At 36.1% G+C, this 19,707-nt stretch overlaps 1 pseudogene; it reads left to right on the top strand.

The window, feature by feature from the left end:
* The window catches only part of LOC122122902, a 50,869-nt pseudogene extending 32,446 nt beyond the window's left edge, over positions 1-18,423 (top strand).
* The last annotated feature ends 1,284 nt before the right edge of the window (positions 18,424-19,707 follow it).

Genomic DNA, 19,707 nt, shown 5'->3' with positions numbered 1-19,707 from the left:
TATTCATCTCTGTCAATAAAAAGACACATATACACATATATGAAAATACATGAATGTATATATACCTGAAACTGTTGGCCTCACGGCCAGTCAGGATTTCAGCTTGGCAGATGCTTCAGGAATGTCTCTTTTGACTTTCATATTCTTTCTCCTTCAGCTTCTGCTCCTTGTTAGGGCCTTGCTTAGCACTAACTGCTTTTCTACAATGAAGAAGCGAGCACACACGAATGGAGATGTGATGATTGCTGGGTTTTTCCCCCTCTACACTTTAGGAACAGATCTCAGTAACAGTGATGTTTCTGGACAAGAAGAGAATAAGCCGTAAGTAACTCATCAGTTAAATTTTATTTACTGTTTTTTTGTCAGGATAGGCAACTGCTGAGGGAACTCCGGGTGTACTGATGAGTGTACCGTCTCTTTCTACTCTGAAAATCCATACTTACTGCACCAGAAATGGCTCAGTTTCATTATTTCCTCTTCTATTTACTGTTGAGTAAATTTCTGCATGCTGGTAGAAAATGTATCTGGTTTCCTTCCATGTAACTCCTCTCTCCTGGGGAAACAGTATTTCACTTTACTCCTGTATTTATTCCATGCCAGATCTCACTGGAGTTGATGAAGTGATATTATTACAAACAAATTGAGTCAGTTTCATGAGTTCTGTGCTAAAAGACTACAGACACATTTCCTTTCCAATAGGCAAATTGTCTCAGACGTTTTGTTTATGTATCACTTTAATCTTGAGGTCTCTGAAACACATTCTTATTGTGGACTGCTGGCTCATGGTAATACTATCTATTCAGGAGGCTGAAAGCTGAGGATCAATGTTTGAAGTCAGCCCAGGCATGGAAATATATGACAGATTTATCGCCATTTAATCAGCCAAACCTGGAAGCGGTGATGTGACTCAAGTGACAGTGGTATTATTGAGCAAAAAAGCTCAAGGACTGTGTCCAGTCTCTGATTTCAGTCCCTTAGAGACACACACACACTCTCTCTCTCTCTTGCTATCTTTCACTTTAGACAAACAGTGACTTTCAAACTAAGCACTGTTTCATTATTTCATGTTATATCGAGGTGTTAGAAAACACTATGAAAGGTCCCTTATGGGAGAACTTTATCTATACAAGATGAGACCTTCTTTACTTGTGTACATCCATATCATTGTCTATTTTCTCTACCCGAAGTTATCACTAATAAATGGCTGTGAAAGAAAAGAAAAAAGAAAGAAAAATGATTCTACAACACTGAAAGGAACTCTAGCAGTCAATTTGATACCTACTCCAAGAGGAAATGCTTATTGCCTCTATCATGTGTACTCCTTTCCAAATCCTGGTATGAGAAATAAAGTCTGAAATACCTGCTCACCCATGGAAGCAGAGATGGCAGCAATAGGAATTACTCTCTTCCTTACTATAGAATATATCTGTCCTTATTTTCTATGCTACTAGTATGTTTGGTTATCGTTTTTTATTCTGTACTTGTCCTAGGCACTAATGGCCTGGGCACTGTCACTGAGCTTCTTCGTTCAAGCTAGCTACACTTCTGGAACTTTCTGTTTATTAATTAGAGATAAGAGGCTCACAGACATCCATGTCCAAGATGGCTTCAAAACATGATCCTGAAATCTCAGGCTCCTAAGTGCCTAAGACTGCAGGCATGAGGCACCAGTATTTACCTCATTATTTACCCATGGTTAGCTGATTTTCCTTCTCTTCATTTCCCAAAACATGTTTGGCTACTTTTGTTACTTTGCTAATATAGTTTCATAGCTATCTACAGACATAAAGAGAATTACAGTCTGGGTTAGTAAAGTATTATGCATGATATTGACAACAGATAGTAATATTTATTCATGAAGTATTTATTGTAGATAAGTGGACCACTGCAATTAGATATCAGGCTGTGATATCTGATGTTACCATGATGTTTCTCACTGGTTCATATTTTAGTTCCACCCTACATATCACAAAATTAGATTATGGTCACTCACACTATTTTTAACCATTTTTTTACCTTCTCCGATGTCCTTTGTCCTTTCCCATATTTCTCATTTCTTCTGTTCATTTTCAGCTTCCTGATGTAGCTAGGATTACAAGAATGAGGCACTGGTGTTTGGCTTGCTTTGCACCCTTGATTGGCCTTCTGTAGAACTCACTACTTCTGTCTTTTTGTTGCTTAAGGGGAGATAAATGTGTCATGGACTTTTCTGCCCAAGTTGGCTTTCACTCAGGACCCATGTGTCTCAGACCCCTGATTGGCTAGAATTTCAGGATTGAGCAACCAGCATAGGCAATTTTAATTCAGAGCTATCTTCATCCTTCGATTTCTCTACATCATTACCAACAATACAATTTTGGAGAATTTTTAGAAATAATACTTTGTTTATGAATGTGTACAAACCATATTATGATGGGTTCCATTGTGATATTTCCATACACATAGTACATTTGAAATAAAAAAAATTACTTCCTCCTTTTGGTTTTTCTACTAAAGAAATTCAGGAATGATTTTCAGAAACTATTTCTGTGTTCCAGACTATCTCTGTGAAGAAATAGCTTGTTTGTTTTGTACAAAGATAGATCCAGGTGCAAATGTGCATGAAAGATAAATAGGAATTTAAATTATCCACATGACTACATTTGAAAAGTCATCACCAAAATGAGAAAGCCTCTAGTTCCCAGGGCATTATGAAAATGTAACTGAGACAGTAATAAGCACTGAAAATATGAACTCATTCTATCAAAATAGAACACTTAGGCACTAATATGCAGGTGCTTGCCTCACAGAGTGTATTTTTCTACTGTATGTTGCAGATATTTAATTAATTAACAAATTAGCATATATGACATAGCTCCTCCTTAACTTCTGCCACAGAGGAGCAACATTTAAATACAATATTTCTAACATGTATCTCCAGCTCACACCTCATTACTGAGGTATTATATCTTGATACCATGATTTAAAAATGCACATTCCTTCTGCCCACACTGCCATCTTCCAATTCAATTTAAACTTCTCTGGCCCTAAATGTTCAGTTTAATATTTTACATTCAATCATTGCACACATACATTTTGTAGCTCAATTGAAACTGCAATTTTTGTCAGGCTTGATGGGTAACTCACTTTATCTTTTATTTTTACTGTTCTGATTGGTCAAATAGTTTAACATTTTTTTCAGTATTGTTTTTCCCTTTGTAATTTTTAAATTTTAATGTGTCTGCTCATCTGCTTGTTCCTTAACTGCATTTTTCCTACTGGTATTTAAATTTTAGAGTTGTTTTATACTATGCTATTAATCCTCTGTGAAATAAATAGGTACCAGTAATTTCAACCATTCATTTGGATATCCCACTGTTTCATCCATTGTGCTGAAAATTTTCAAATGGATACAACCACAGCTACTTTGTTTTGTAGTGTTGGGTGGAATATGGGGACTTGTGAATGAAAAGCTTTCTGCCACTCAGTGAAATTTAGAGCTTATTCTTGCTATTATTTTATGAGCAGTTTGACTTCTATTAAAGTTATGTTGTCCCTCGATTTCTCTATTGCTTGTAAAGTTCTAATCTCTTATTAATAAACAATCAACTTGTGAGTTGAAAAAGAGTACAGATTGAAGAATAGGTCAAATTTCATTGTTGGACAAATGGACACCCAGTTTTACAGTGCCATGCCTTTCTTAGGGTCCCATTCCCAGGCCAGACATTTTTTGTGAACTTCTCAAAGAATCATGTAACTGTATTTGATTACAACTATTTCTGGGCCTTATATTTCATTGATATATTGTCTGTTTTCAACACAGTGATTTTTCTGCTACTTGTCTTCTTAGTATAAAATAAAGATAGTTGTAGTGATACTACAGAGTTGTTCTTGTGCCTTAAGATAGGTCTAGATAATTGACAATTTCCTTTTTCATAAAATTTAATCTTGACTCTTCTCTTTCTGCAATGGAATTGATAGGAAATGGGATGGAGGCTGTACTAAAACTGTAGATGGTTTTCTGTAACATGACTTTTTTCACAATACATATTTAGCTCATCCAGAATCCTGGGAGCTGTGTGTCCATATGGGTTATTGTGGTTATTTCTGCTGTGATTGTTCATGACTTTTTTTGGGGGGGGGGTCCGGTCGTGGAGCCTGAACTCTGGGCCTGGGTGTTGTCCTTCAGCTCTTCAGCTCAAGGCTAGCGCTCTACCACTTGAGCCACAACGCCACTTCCGGCTTTTTTCTTTTTGCTTATGTGGTGTTGAGGAATCCACCCAGGGCCTCATGCATGCAAGGCAAGCGCTTTACCAATGAGCCACCTTCCCACCCCTTGTTCATGACTTTTACTTGTCTTATCAACCTTTTGTTTTTGTACAAGCTGATTTTGATTCATTGCTTATTGTTACTATTTTTATTCTCTATATATTATTCTGTTTGATTATATTCCTGTACTAATTTGGTAGTTGGATATCTAGTTCCTTGAGTTGCAGGATAAGTTGTTCTTCCACAATATTCTCTCTTGATTTAAGCAGGGTTGTTATATTCCTTTCTTTCATCCATTTTCTATATTCATAGATTTATTGTAAGCTCTTGTCATTTTCATTTGTTCTAAGGATCGTTTTATTTCTTATATTTTGTCTTAAAAACAGTTCACTTGGGCTGGCAAGTTGGTTCAGTGGTAGAGCGATTGCTTCGAAGCATGAGGCCCTGGGTTCGTATCCTCTACACCACATAAGCAGAAAAAAAGCCAGAAGTGGTTCTGTGGCTCAAGTGGTAGGCCACTAGCCTTGAACTGAAGAGCTGAGGGACAGCGTCCAGGCCAGAGTTCAGCCCCCATGACCAAAAACATAAAGTTCACTTTATCACACATTAATCTTTAATTAATTACATTTAATACTTTAATTATTATTTAAGTATTTTATAATTGTTGGAAAATTAAGTCCTTTGGTTTTATGTTTGGGCATATTTTGCTTGTCAAATTCTATCATTACTATAGTATGACCTGCACATGTGTTAAATATATTTTCAAAAAATTAAAACTTCCCAGCTGTTTAATCCTGCCAACATCTGATATTGTTAGTTTTCTTGCTAATGGACATTCTCATTTGGTTGTGGTGGAATCTCAGTATGGTTTTTGATTTGCATTCCTTTTGTGCCCAGAGACTTTGAATATCTCTTCATATATTTATTCTTATTTGTTCTTTGGAGAAATCTCTCTTTATGTCTTTAAGCCATTTATAAATAATAGAGTTGTTGTTTCTTTGAGGATTTGTTTATTGAGGGTATTTTTTTAAATTTTGACCTTTGAGTAGATTTTATGTATGACGTTTTCTAACATCATACATTAAGTCATACATGTTAGAAAGTCTTTCTCCCATATTCTCAGGTATTTATATTGATAAGTATGTTCTTTGCCATGCAGAAATATTTTTGGGGGTGAATGCAATTTACCTAGATTTTACCTTGATTTGTTGTGATTCTGGAACTTGACTAAGATGTTTCAATCTGTGATATCCATCCTGTAACCTTTATGTCTCACAGTCTCTTCCTGTAATACCTTTAGTGAATCTGGCCTTACATTGAGATCACTGATCCATCTGGAAATGATGCTAGTAGTTTTCTGCTCATGTATACAAAATTCTGCCAGCACCATTCATTGAAGAGGCTTCTTTCTTCCATTTTGTGTTTTTTGTTTCCTTATGAGATAGTAGATGGCTATAGATATGCAGGTTTCTTTCTGGGTCTTCTATTCCGTTGGTTCTCAGGCCTTTTCATGGGTCACTACCAAATATCTTTTCTTACTAAGGCTTTGTCTCAGAGTTTGAAGATAGATATTGTTATTCCCCTAGTACTGTTCTTGATGTTAAAGACCATTTTTGCTCTTTGTCTTGATTTTTCCATAAAAATTTTCATATTTCTTATGTATCACTCAAGATGTTGTTGGGATTTTAATGGACATTGCATTGAATGTGTAGAATAACTGGGCAGTGCTGCCATGTTCACGATGATAATCCTTCCCATTCAGGAGCATCAAAGTTATTCCATTAAGCTTGGCGTCGATGGCTCAGACATGTAATCCTAGCTACTCAGGAGGCTGAGATATGAGGATCACTAATCAAAGCCAGCCTGGGCAGAAATTCTGTGAGACTCTTATCTCCAATAAACCACTAGAAAACCGGAAGTGGTGCTGTGGCTCAAGCAGTAGAGTGCTTGCTTTGAGCTAAAGAGCGCAGGGAGAGTGCCCACACCCAGAGTTCAAGCCCCACGACCGAGAAAAAAAAAGATTTTCCATTTGCTTATAAATGCTTTAATTTTTTCAGACATTTAAAGTGGTTAAGGTAATTCCTGGGTCTTTTCAATTTTTTGAGTCTATGTGGTTTGAGTCTATGTGGTTTACCTGAATTTAGTCACAGACTTCTCGTTGTTGGCACACCAGAAATCTACTGATTTTAATGGGTTAACTTTTATTATGTACTTTTCGAAAGTTTTGGATTAGTTTGGGGGAGGAAGCTATAGGTATCTTCCAATACTGGGTTATGCCATCCGTAAACACCTCAATGTAACACCAGACAGCCTGAAAGTATTGCAGGAGAGAATATGGGAAACACTAGAGCTCTGTGGCAGAGGAGGGGCATCTTGGGAAAGAAGTTGCTAGTACCAAGTGTTAACTGGCACCTCAGCCATGAAGGTTTGGCTGACTAATAGATGTCTTGGTCCCCTGAAAAAAAATTGCAAATAGGGATTGTTATACCTCTCATTTCCTATTTGGATCCACTTCATTTTTTCTCTTGCTTTATTTCTTTTGCTAGAAATTCCACTGCAACATAGAAAAGGAAGAGAAAATGAGCATCTGTTTCTTCTTCTTGACTTTAGAGGAAATTGGTTTAATTTTTCACCATTGAATGTAATGCTGTCTATAATTTTGTGTATTCTTTCCCTTTTGTGTTCAGATTTGCTAAGGGTCTCTCAATTTTTTAATTTACTCAAAGAACCAGTCTGTTCATTTTTTATACGTTCTATGGTATTTTCTTCTCTATTTTGTTTACTTCTTATTTTAATTTTTTTGTCGGCCATAGGGCCTGAACTCTGGGCCTGGGCACTGATGCTCAGCTCTTCAGCTCAAGGCCAGCATTCCACCACTTGACCCACATGGCAACTTCCAGGTTTTTCTACTTATGTGGTGCTGAGGAATCAAACCCAGGGTCTCATGCATGGAAGGCAAGCACTGTACCACTGAGCTACCTTCCCAGTCCCTGATTTTAATTTTATTGTTTCCATTTAGTGGTTTTGACTTGGTCATGTTCCTTTTGTACAAGGAACTTAATGCTTATCATTAAATTATTAATTTGTGATTTCTCCAATTTGTTTCTGTAGGCATTTAGAGGTATAGATTTTCTTCTGACTACTGCCTTCATTGTGTCCCAAAGTAGCTGATTTTTTTTTTTTTAGTATTCATATCTGTTGCTTCATAAAAAATAAAATCAACCTTCTAATCTTATCAATAACCTTCTGGTCATTCTTCAATATGTTGTTCAGTCACCAGTTTTAAGGGATTTTCTGTAATAGCTTTTCCTGCTGAGTTGTAATTTTCTTCCATTATGATCTGTCAGCATGTAGGAAATCATGACTTTTTTTCGAATTTGCACAGATGTGCTTGAGTTACAGGATGATCTAGTTTGGAGAATGTTGTTTGAGTGGCTGAAAAGAATGTATATTCGGATGCTCCTGGGTTAATTATTTACTAGTTTTATGATAATTCTATTTTATCAATGCAGTTGTTTAGGTATAATGGTCCTATGCAGAATTTTTGCCTGGATGATTTATCCAGCTACAACAGTGAAATGTTGATGTCACCGACAATCAATGTGTTTGCATCTATGTTTTTAGATAAGTTTTAGATTAATAGGTATTTGTTTAATGAAATTGGGTGTCCAGTATTTGGTGCATGGGTATTTAGAATTGTTATATGCTCTTGAGGGAGAGTTGTATTTATTTTTCTGCAGTGCCCTCCTTTGTTTATTACCATTAATTTTATTTTGAAATCTATTTCATCTGGTATTAGGATTGCTACTCCACCCTGTTTATGGGAGCATTTGCTTGAAATATATTATTGCAGGCATTCAATTAGAAAATGTTCATTTTTGTTGGCAAGATGGGTCTCTTGTGGACAGCACATACATGGGTCTTGCTATTTGATTCAATTCTCTAATCTGTTCCAATTATTTGGAGATTTAAGGCCATTCATGCTGAGAATTGAGAAGTGTTTTGTAACCCCTGATACGTTGTCCACCTGCTTGGTGGCTGTGCCTCATCTTTTCCTATAATGTTTAGCTGTCTCTCTAATAAGGAATATTCTCTCCACCACTATGGCATTCTGATTGATTTTCTATATGTATTTCCTTAGCTATTTTTCTATTGCTGGATTGGTGAGGAAAATTATTTCAGTTATTCTTGTTATGCAATTTTATATTTGTTCACTAGTTATGAAGGAGTATTTTGCTGGGTACACTGTTTTTGGTTGGTAGATGTTTGCCTATAAACTGTGGCATACATCATTTCAGCCTCTTCTTCCTTTCACTGTCCCATATTAGAAAGTTGTATTTATTCTGACAGCTTTTCCTTCATATATAATCAATTATTCCTCTCTAATATCTTCCAGTACCCTTTCCATGGGCAATAGCATGCTCTTTTGTGGTCTGTACTGTTTGGGCTTCTATTACTCCCTGTTCCTGAATGGGTCTTTATTTTTCCATGCTCATTTATTTTTCTAATAAAATTCCATTAGATATATTTTCTATCTTTTTTTTTATTGCTCGCTCTCCTCCTTCGTGAATATGTAATCTTAAATTAGGGCTTTTGGTTGATTCCTAAATTTTCTTTTTTTTTAGTTGCTTTTTTATTGTGAATACACTGTACAGAGGGGTGACAATTACATGGGCAAGGTAATGAATGCACTTCTTTTTTTGATTGTTTTTATTGTGAAATACTGTACAGAGGGGTTCAATTACATGGGCAAGATAGTGAGTACATTTCTTATCAAGCATTGTAGCCTCCTACTTTGTTTACCCTTCACATCCCTTCCCATTCTCCGTCTCCCCCAATCCTTCCCCCCCCCCAAGTTGTAAATTCGTTTTTGACATGAAAACTTGTACTTATTGTTGCAACAGGTCCACCTGTATCCTTATTTAAACGACTTGTTTTTCCCCTTCCCCTCCACAAATTATACCGACATCAAATACAGTGAAAGCAGGGGTTATACTGTGGGGAAGGGACATACAAAGCAACAAAAAATAATCTTATAATTGCGTTAGAAACAAATGCATGAAAGAAAAAACACTAAAAATGCATATCTTAGGGTTCATTTTCCTAACATCACCTTATCTGACCTTTTCTGCTTGACTCATACATATACAGATATTGCAAATAAGGGAAATCATGGGATGGTATATATACACAATGGAATTCTATGCCTACATCAGAAAGAATGACATTGCCCCATTTGTTAGGAAATGGAAAGACTTGTAAAAAATTATATTAAGTGAATGCACTTCTTAGCAAGCATTGTTGCCTCCTCCTTTGTTTCCCCTTACCATTCTTTCCCATCTCCCCCACACCCAGCCCCGCCCCTCCCACCCCGCCCCCATGCCAAAGTCGTAAAGTTCATTTTCCCCTAAATTTCTTGCACGCTCCTTTACTTCCCCCCCCCCTCCCAGGAATTATCCGTGTCTTATATTCTTTTGCCAGGAGAAGACACTTTCATTTCATCTGTACTATTAGTTTCCTTTTCATCTGCAATATAGATTTACCTTTATCTTTGTAGATGCCATGACTTCTTCTAATAAGCTTTACCTAGTCTCATCATGCTCAGGAATTGTCCTGTGTATATTTTCTTTCTTTTCATATTTTCATCAACCTGTTCTTAAAGCATTTTACAGCGATATTCTAGGTCCTTCATTGTCTGACCCATAGCCTGGACATTTCCTCTAAGAATTAATCTTGCTTTATTTGCCATTTTCTTGTATTTTCATGGATTCTTTCTCTCCATTTTGAATCATTTGTATTTTGTCTCCATTGTGTCTCCATTTGTATGTTGTCTCCATTGTGTCCTTCTTTGAACAATGTACATTGATTTCATAACATTAATTTTTAATGTTCTAACACGCAGATTAAACCTTGCACATACATATCACAAAAGAGAAAGGAAAGCATTTTTATCCTCTTTACAACTTTATGTTTTTTCCTTTTCTATATCTCAAGATAAATACACTAGCAAATATATTAAATATTAGTGTAATTCCTTATGGTGGATTTGGATGGTGGATTTCAATGTAAAGATTTCTCACAATTCTTTCCTCATTACCTACATTGGAGGCTCCTTTCCCCATATTCAGTACCTTGGAGTTGGTTGACTACCTATGTTCTCATTACATAAATAACAGTTAAATTACCTCACCTGTTATTAAGCTTTTGTTGTGGTTGATATTGCAGGAAGAGCTGTTGATTTTGTTGGGTATGTGAACAAAGCTTGCTATAGAATCTTCATTAAATAATGCTTTCCTTCTGAAAGATGCTATTAAATTGAAGAATTGTTAGTTAGCTCAACCTGCAATATAACCATTTAACAGCAACTGGGCAACTGAACTAGAAGGCTTTTCACACAGGTCTCCACCTGTTTCACCATATTTACCCAAGGTGAAGGCAACAGAATATTTTGTGTCTCATCACAACTTACTCCATGCCTAATGGAAAATGTTGCATGTATATTGTAGAGGAGATAAAGCAAGCTCTTGGCTTAACTAAGTTTCTGAATGTAATTCATGACAAATTCCTTTCATATCTTTACATAACCCTATATTCAAGCACAAGACATTGTATTCATATTCCATCCTAATTGGGCATAATATTTTACCATACTTATTAGCAGAAACACAAGCATTCCTTTCATAAAAGCCATAATTTTGAAATACTCCTGTTGAATTTCTATGCTCATTATGCAGGTTTACCTTCAAGAACTACCAGTGTGTTTTGGCCTTGGCTTTTGCTATAGAAGAGATCAACAAAAACCCTGATCTTTTACATAACTTAACTCTGGGATTTAGTATCTATGATGTTCAATGTGGATCAAGGACATCATTTAAAAATCCCTTCATTTGCCTCTTTGGGAAATATGACTTTCCAAACTATAATTGTATGAGAGACAACCAGTCTATAGCAGTACTTACAGGACCTTCAGGAGCATTATCTTCACAGATTGGGACACTGCTGGACCTCTATAATTTTCCACAGGTGAGAGTGTGAGGGGTGGGAGATCTTAAGAATGTCTAATTTTGTGCCATCTCAGGTGTTAGAAGAGGACAAAAGGAAGAGACTTGATTTATGGAGGGGAAGGGAAATAACAAAATGCTTAAATAAGGATACAAGTTGACCCATTGTAACAATGAGATGTATAAGACACTTTGGTGAAAATGAACTTTACAACTTTGACAGAGAGGAAGGGGGACAGGAGGAGTGTGGGAGGTGGGGAGGGAAAGGCTGATAGGGGGAAAACAGAGGAGGAGGTAACAATGCTCAATTGGAAATGTACTCATTACCTTACTCATGTAACTGTACCCCCTATGTGCAGTATTTTTTACAATAAAAAACATATTTTAAAATGTAGTGTAAAAAAAAGTATGTATTCAAATATAATGTGATATTTATAGTCCTGTTGGTTTTAAAAAGGGGATGAAAACATTATAGCCAAAAGGTATTATTTTAGAATTTTAAGCCTTATAATTGATGTTGACTCTTTAAAAAAATCAGGAAATGGAAAATGACTTTAAAATGTCCAGATATGTTGAGCATGATGCTGATGGACCACATCTCTAATTCTAGTGACTCAGAAATCATTTCTAATTAATTAGAAATAATCATGCGGTAATGTGTGGTTCAAGTGGTACAGTGCTACATTTGGTGGAAAAAGCCAAGTACTACTACTGAGTCCCTGGCCCTTTACTAACACACACACACACACACACACACACACACACACACACACATTCATTCACTCATATACGCAGGTTCATATGTAAAATATATTGAATGCAATATGTCAGACTTAGAAAGAGAAAGGAGGTATATGATCTCTCATATGTAATGTTTTGTCTAAAATAGGAAAATGAAATACTAAAAATAACACATTCAGATATATATATATATATATATATGTATATATATATATATATATGATCAGTCTGACTAAATTATGGTACATATCAGGTAGAATTGAATGATGTAACCACTCAGAGAAAGAGACAGTACATAAAAATACCAGGCAAATGAAGCATATCTTCAATGAGGGTGGCTTTTTAGGTGTTCAGGGAATATGGAAGAGGAGAAAGGAGTAGATGGGTATAGAAAATAATATAATATTCACTGTATATATATGTGAAAATGGAACTAGGAAAGTCAGTGAATATGTGGGGTAGATACCGATTACAGGAGTTGATGGAAACAGTGACAACGATTAAAAGATTTTGTAAAAACCAATAAATACATTGTAAAATAATTTAAAAATTTTAAATTTATTTCTTCCAAAATTTAATGAAAAACCTACCTTCCAACTATTGCACATAGTTATATGATATACATATCACGACTGCAATTAGGATGGATGGAAATCTTCTCATTTTTGCAGCATCCTGTTCTCTTTCCCTTTAGCTTACCTCTGGGCCTTTCGATCATGCTCTGAGTGACAATAACATGTTTCCTGGTCCCTATCAAATGGCTTCAAAGGACACTTCAATAGCTAATGCCATGGTTTTATTACTACTTCACTTCAGCTGGAATTGGGTGGGACTGATGACCGTAGAAGATGAGAATGGTTTGTGGATTCTTCCTGCATTGAAAGAAGAGATGGCCAAGAACAGAGTTTGTGTAGCCTTTGAGCTATCATTACCAAATAATTCCATGTCGAATATTTTCAAAATTATGGCACATTATAACCAGATAAATAAATCTTCAGCAAATATCTTCATTGTGTATGCTGATAATGAGTTCCTACGACATTTATTTATATGTGTTGAACAATTTTTAATAAAAGGCAAAGTTTTTATTATGAACTCAGAGTGGGATGTAACCATGAGAAAGAGATATTTCATTCTAGGTTCATTCCTTGTACCTCTCGTTTTTTCACACCATCACCCAGATGTTTCTGGATTCACAGATTTTCTCAAATCAGTTAACCCGTGCAAATACCCAGAAGACTTTTTTCTTGCTAGGTTATGGTTTCTCTCTTTTAATTGCTCAGATTCTGTGTCTGACTGTGTACAGTGGGAGAACTGTCCTCATGATGCCTCCTTGGATTGGTTGCCTAGGCATATATTTGACATGAGTATGTCTGGAGACAGTTATAGTGTATACAATGCTGTGTACGCTGTGGCCCAGGCTCTCCATGATATGCTGCTTTATCAAACAGAAATACAAACAATGGGAAATAGAATTGGGATAGTGTCTTCCCCTGCACAGGTAAGGCCTTCTGTGTTGTACATAACAGATTAGGAAGAAAATTACGTTGTAGAGAGGTTCTTACTCTATGAAATTAAATAATTATGGTATTGTCTCAAACCCCAAGATACTATACTTCTTCAATTGTGTGTGAGATTCTCTAGGAATGTTTCTAAGTACTCTTCAAGAAAAGCAGCCATGAAAAAGGACATTTCTAAAAGTGCTTTTATTTACAAATAAACCAACATGTTTATAGCCAATGTTTTGAAGATTTCAAAATCACCATAGAAATCTGCATTTCTTAAGTAAGTGTAAATGATGACCTCCTGCACATATTATGTATATTGTTCATAAGTGATCAAGTTTTATTCTATTTTATCTATTAAATTTTAACCAAGCTCATACTACAGATGATCACAAAACTAGTGGATGTAGAAAGCTATAGTAAGCAAATGAAAACTTTCTCACTAATGACTATTTACATGAAGTTGGTTTCTCTTGAAGAGAGGCCTTCTATTTCCTTGCTGAGTTACCAGGACTCCAAAAGAATATTTTTATTCTCTGATAGGTTTTCTTGTATGCAACTCACTAGGTGCCTCTACTATTCTTGAATTCTGAATCAAAAATTTAAGGCAATCATGAGCCTTTCTTGGTTCAGGTTTTCCTTTTTAACTCTGGGATATATTTCACCATATATTTCTCTTTTAGCTGCATCCTTTTCTGAAGAACATCCAGTTTCACAATCCTGCTGGAGATCAAGTGATTTTAGATGAGAAAAAGAAATTGGGGGCAGAGTATGATATTGTGAACATTTGGAATTTTCCCGAAGGTCTTCAACTTGAAATGAAAGTAGGAAAATTTTCTCCATATACTCTTCATGGTCATCAACTGACTTTATCTGAAGATCTAGTAGAGTGGACCATAGGAACTACAGAGGTTGGTTGGATTTAACAGTAATGATTTTAAGGATATATAAGAAAAGAAATTTCACCCTTAAAATTTATACCTGGTTGTGTGTCAGTAACTTACTCCTATAATACTAGGTATTTAGCTGGCTGAGATATGAATATCATGTTTAAAAAATAGTGCTAACAGGAAATGCTTTGAGACTAGTCTCGAATTAACCATCAATAAAGCTGAAGTGGTGCTGTGAATTAGGCAGTAAAATGTTCACATTAAGCAACAAAGCTCAGATACCCAGGCCAGACTGTCATTGTAAGATTTAGTTCTGGCACACACACACACACACACACACACACACATACAAACAGACAGAGAGACACATGCTTGCGCACACACACAAATATATACCCTATGTGCTTACTGAAAACCAAGTAGTGGACATTTAAAATATTTCTCACTTAAGAAATTGGAATGACAGTTTGTTGGCTATAAAAGGAATAGAATACATTAACAGTACTTGGGTGAGGGTGCTCTTGCTTCTAATTATATCTACCCAGGTGGATGACTACCTCATATCTAAGATTATAGTTTTGTTTAAAGCTCAACTGGGTAGAATATTCTATGAGACTTTTTATGCTTTTTATTATAAAAATAGTATACAGAGGGGTTACAGTTACATGAGCAAGGTAATGAATACACTTCCTATCGAGCACTGTTACATTCTACTTTGCTTTTCCCCTACTATCCATTCCTTCTCCAACTTCCCAACTCCCCCCTCACTCACAAAGTTGAAAGTTCATTTTCAACATAGTGTGTTGAACATCTCATTGTTACAATGGGTCAAATTGTATCCCTATTTGAACATTTTGTTTTTTCCCTTCCCTCCCCAAATTAGAAAAAACGTACATACAAGATGCAGGGTACCGAAATTACATACAGTGAAAACAGGGCTATCCCACGGGGGAGGAACATAACAAAGAAACGAAAAAACACATAGTACATTATAAATACATTAAAAACAATAGCAAGAAAGAACAAAACCACTTGTCTCCCCATCTTTGGGTTCATTTCACTTAACATCATCTTATATGGTCATATCTCAATTAATAATAATAAAAAACTCAACTGGAGATTTGGCTCAAGTAATAAAATGCTAATCTTGAGCACAAAAACCTCAAGGTCAGTGCCCATACTATGAGTTCAAGTCCGAGGATAATCTGCAAAAACAGTTAAGAGAGTGTTTCTAAAAGTTTATTAGGAATATTAAGTTGCATTTATCTTAGAAAGTTTCTACATTGTGACAAAGAATCAGAGCAATCACTTTATATGTTTTAAGGGTTTATTTTGCTCCCACTTGTGGAAGTTCCATTCAATGATTACTTGCCTACTGCTTAGGCATCTTTGGTGAGATGAATCAGTGAAAGAGCCTGAGCAAAAGAGATTCTCACCTCATGGCCACTGTATAAATGTGACATTCTTTGTATTCAAATAACCCTAAAACAGAAGGCCTATGCAATATCTTATTGCACACTTTTCAAGCTTCAAAGAAAATTGTTTCTCTTTACTCCTCATCATTCACAAATAGCAGGAAATAACAAATAATGACATGAATTCTAGGAAACTCCATAGCTCTGACAAATAGGACTTACTTTCTCACCATTAATCCACTTTTAAAGGTCTCACACTTCTCAAGAGTTCAATAGGCTAAATAGAGATCAAGCTGATAGAAAATAAGTTGTTTGTGGTATGATGTGGAATCTATACCAACGTTGAATTAACTGACCAGATTTATGTGCATAAAATGCTACATTTAATAATCCTGTTCTTTAAAAAAATGAAATTTTTGGAGTGTCAGGTAAAAGTCTGAGCAGTTACTGACACAGATCTGATTTTCTTCAGCCTCCTCACTCTGTCTGCAGTGAAAGTTGTGTTCCAGGATTCCGGAAAACCCCTCAGGAGGAAAAGGGTGCTTGTTGCTATGATTGTACCCCTTGCTCAGAGAATGAGATAGCTAATGGGACAGGTAAGTTCATGACTTGGGGAGAAATTTATATTCTCTAATAGTGTCCCCAAACCATGCAATGCAAAAGTTGTGTATTAGGATTGCAGCACCAATGTCTTCCATTTTACTCATAAATTAATTGTGACTGTAGAGGTTCTTGCTTCTTGAAAAAGATCACAGGTTGTCAATTATGTATAGAACTAATTTTTTTACTCTCGCACATGAATGTTTGTTCAAGTAATCACTAATGTAAGTTTAATGCCCATCATATTAAGCGCAAAGCTAGTTAAAGGATAAGGTCTCCGTTTTTTGTTTTTTTTTTTTTCAAAATTGACTTCAGAAAATAAAGAAAAAAGAGATCTTGCACATTTTTATTTCCTAGTGCCCAGAAATATTGTTGCTACACAGCAAGTGATGTGATTGTTTTATGTATAAGAAGCAATCAAAAGGGTTGTGCACAGCATGACTTTAGAGCTTGAAAGTGTGAGTTGATTTGATGTTGCCCCATGCATTACAAGCAAGCGGGACAGACAATATGACAACTTCAAGGAAGGGATATAGGGCTTTTATTTATATTGTCCAGAGTCATGGAGGGAAGTACAAACCCTGTGATGCACACTTTCCGATGAAGGGTGTGAGTGGTGAACACAAGGCTGAGAAGAGCTTTGGCAACATGAAGAGGTCTGGAAAAATTTAGGGATAATAGAAATGGTAAGGAATAATATGTGTTATAGACACGTAAAGATAAAGTTATTGTGAATGTAGATTAGACATGGAGAGTTCGTCTAGCATGCATGAAGTCCTGGGTTCAATTCCTCAGTGTCACATAAATAGAAAGAGCCAGAAGGGGCACGGTGGCTCAAGTGACAGAGAGCTAGCCTTGAGCAAAGAAAGTTCAGGGACAGTGCGCAGGCCATCAAAGCAAGTCCCAGGACTGGATAAAAGAAGAGAAAGTGGGAAAGTGTGTGGGAATATGATGAAGATACAATATGATACTGAACATATCTGGTAATACTCGGGAATTTTTGTTTTTATGCTGATAAGTATTGACATGTTATAATTTTCTCTATGTAGGGATTTTCTAATTTGCTTTTAAGTACTGAAAAGATTATTTGAATTCCTCACCAGATGTGGAGAATTGTCTGAAGTGTCCAGATCATCAGTATGCCAACACAGAGAGAAACCAGTGCCTCCAAAGAGCTGTAAGTTTCCTGGCTTATGAAGAGCCCTTGGGGATTGCTGTGGCCTGCATGGCTCTCTGTTTATGTACACTCACAGCAATTGTTCTTGGAGTCTTTGTGAAACATCAGAACACCCCCATTGTTAAAGCTAATAACCAAGTTCTCAGCTACATCCTACTCATCTCCCTCATCTTCTGTTTTCTCTGTTCCTTGCTCTTTATTGGCCGTCCAAACACAGCCACCTGCATTCTACAGCAAACCACATTTGGAGTTATATTCACAATAGCTGTTTCTGCTGTCTTAGCCAAAACTGCAACTGTGGTTCTGGCCTTCAAGGTCACTTATCCAGGGAGAAGAATGAGGTGGTTACTGCTCTCAGGGGCTCCTAACTTCATCATTCCCATCTGTACTCTGATTCAGGTGACATTCTGTGTCCTTTGACTGGGGACTTCACCTCCCTTCATTGACACAGATGTACACTCTGAACATGGCCACATTATCATCCTGTGTAACAAGGGCTCCCTCACTGCTTTCTACTGTGTCTTAGGATACCTGTTTTTTCTGGCCCTGGCCAGCTTCATTGGGGCTTTCCTGGCCAGGAACCTTCCTGACACGTTCAATGAAGCCAAGTTCCTGACCTTCAGCATGCTGGTGTTCTGTAGTATCTGGTTCACTTTCCTGCCTGTCTACCACAGTGCCAAAGGAAAAGTCATGGTGGCTACAGAGGTTTTCTCCATCTTGGCTTCCAGTGCAGGGCTGTTGGGCTGCATTTTTGCTCCCAAGTGCTACATCATATTGTTAAGGCCAGATAGAAATTTTCTGCATGGTTTTCAGGACAAAACACGTGCCAGGAGAAATAAACCCTGAAGATGAAACTTAAATGCATGATTAAATACATAGAAGGCCAAATAAACTCTACATTTCTTTTTCCATCAGATATTAGTTTATATTGTTAGAATCAATTTGATGAATAAATGAGTCCCACTCATTTCTCATATGATAGTACAGTCACAATTTTTAGCCACCTACATTTGAATTTTGTTCCAATATCTTTGGATTTTCATGCTTACACTGCACTTATCCAATCATCTCCCTAATATATTTTAACTGCTACTAGTTTTTGAATTGTGCTTTCTTAATCGTTTGCCTAAAAACTTATTTTATGTTGCTAGTCCTGAGTCTTGATCTTAAAGCCTGGTTACTCTCGCTTAGTTAGTTAGTTTATTCATTCATTCATTCATTCATTTGGTCAAGGCTAGTGCTTTACACTTGAGCCACAGCTCCTCTTTTGGCTCTGTAATGGTTAACTGGAAATGTTATTCGCTTAATGTTCCTTCCCAGGTTACCTTTAAGCCATGATCACTAGAGGTTATCCTGTGCAGCGGAGTTAATGGGCTTTTTTAAAATATTAAAGTACATTATCTTCCTACCTGTAACTATTCTTCTTAATCATGACTCATTAATATTTTCCTCTTCCAAAAGTTCCATGTTTTATATACTCAATAGTGTTTATCTTGCTTCATACTTGTATATTTCCATTCACACATCTTTCTTTTTCCTTATTCCTCAATTGATTTTGGTGAAATAATCTCCCCCATTCTCTCTGATTTCAGTCCCTCTCTCTTCCCTTTCCTTCCTCTCTTCTTTCTTCCCCCTCTCTGCTTCTTCTATATTGTTTTAGAATTTTAAGAATTGGTTTAATAAGCTACAAAGTACAACTCAGTTGTATTGTCTTTATGAAGTAACAGCTAAGGAATGCAGAGAATCATAATGGGTTGCTTATCCATGGCTGGATATAATTTTCAAGTTATTTTTGTGTTATTACTTTACAAATATTGTGAAGGCTATCTGAGTTGGCCAAGTTTTGGAAAACAGAAACTGCTAAAAACAATGGGCCACAGAATTCTAAGTTCCAAGTTTGTTCCTTGATGATTTCAGTTATAATTATGCAATGATAATTTGATGGCAACATGTTACTCAATAGAAAGCAATAAATGGGGACCAATAATATATATGATATATCATATATCATATAATACATATTATACATATATAATATATATTATACATATATATTATACATATATATATTATATATATAACATGTATACATAGCACATTATATATATTATATATATAACATATAAGTAT

Source organism: Dipodomys spectabilis, unplaced genomic scaffold (assembly GCF_019054845.1).
Source record: "Dipodomys spectabilis isolate Male_0828 unplaced genomic scaffold, ASM1905484v1 ptg000216l, whole genome shotgun sequence".
NCBI lineage: Eukaryota > Metazoa > Chordata > Mammalia > Rodentia > Heteromyidae > Dipodomys > Dipodomys spectabilis.
This window is presented reverse-complemented; position numbering and strand designations above follow the sequence as displayed.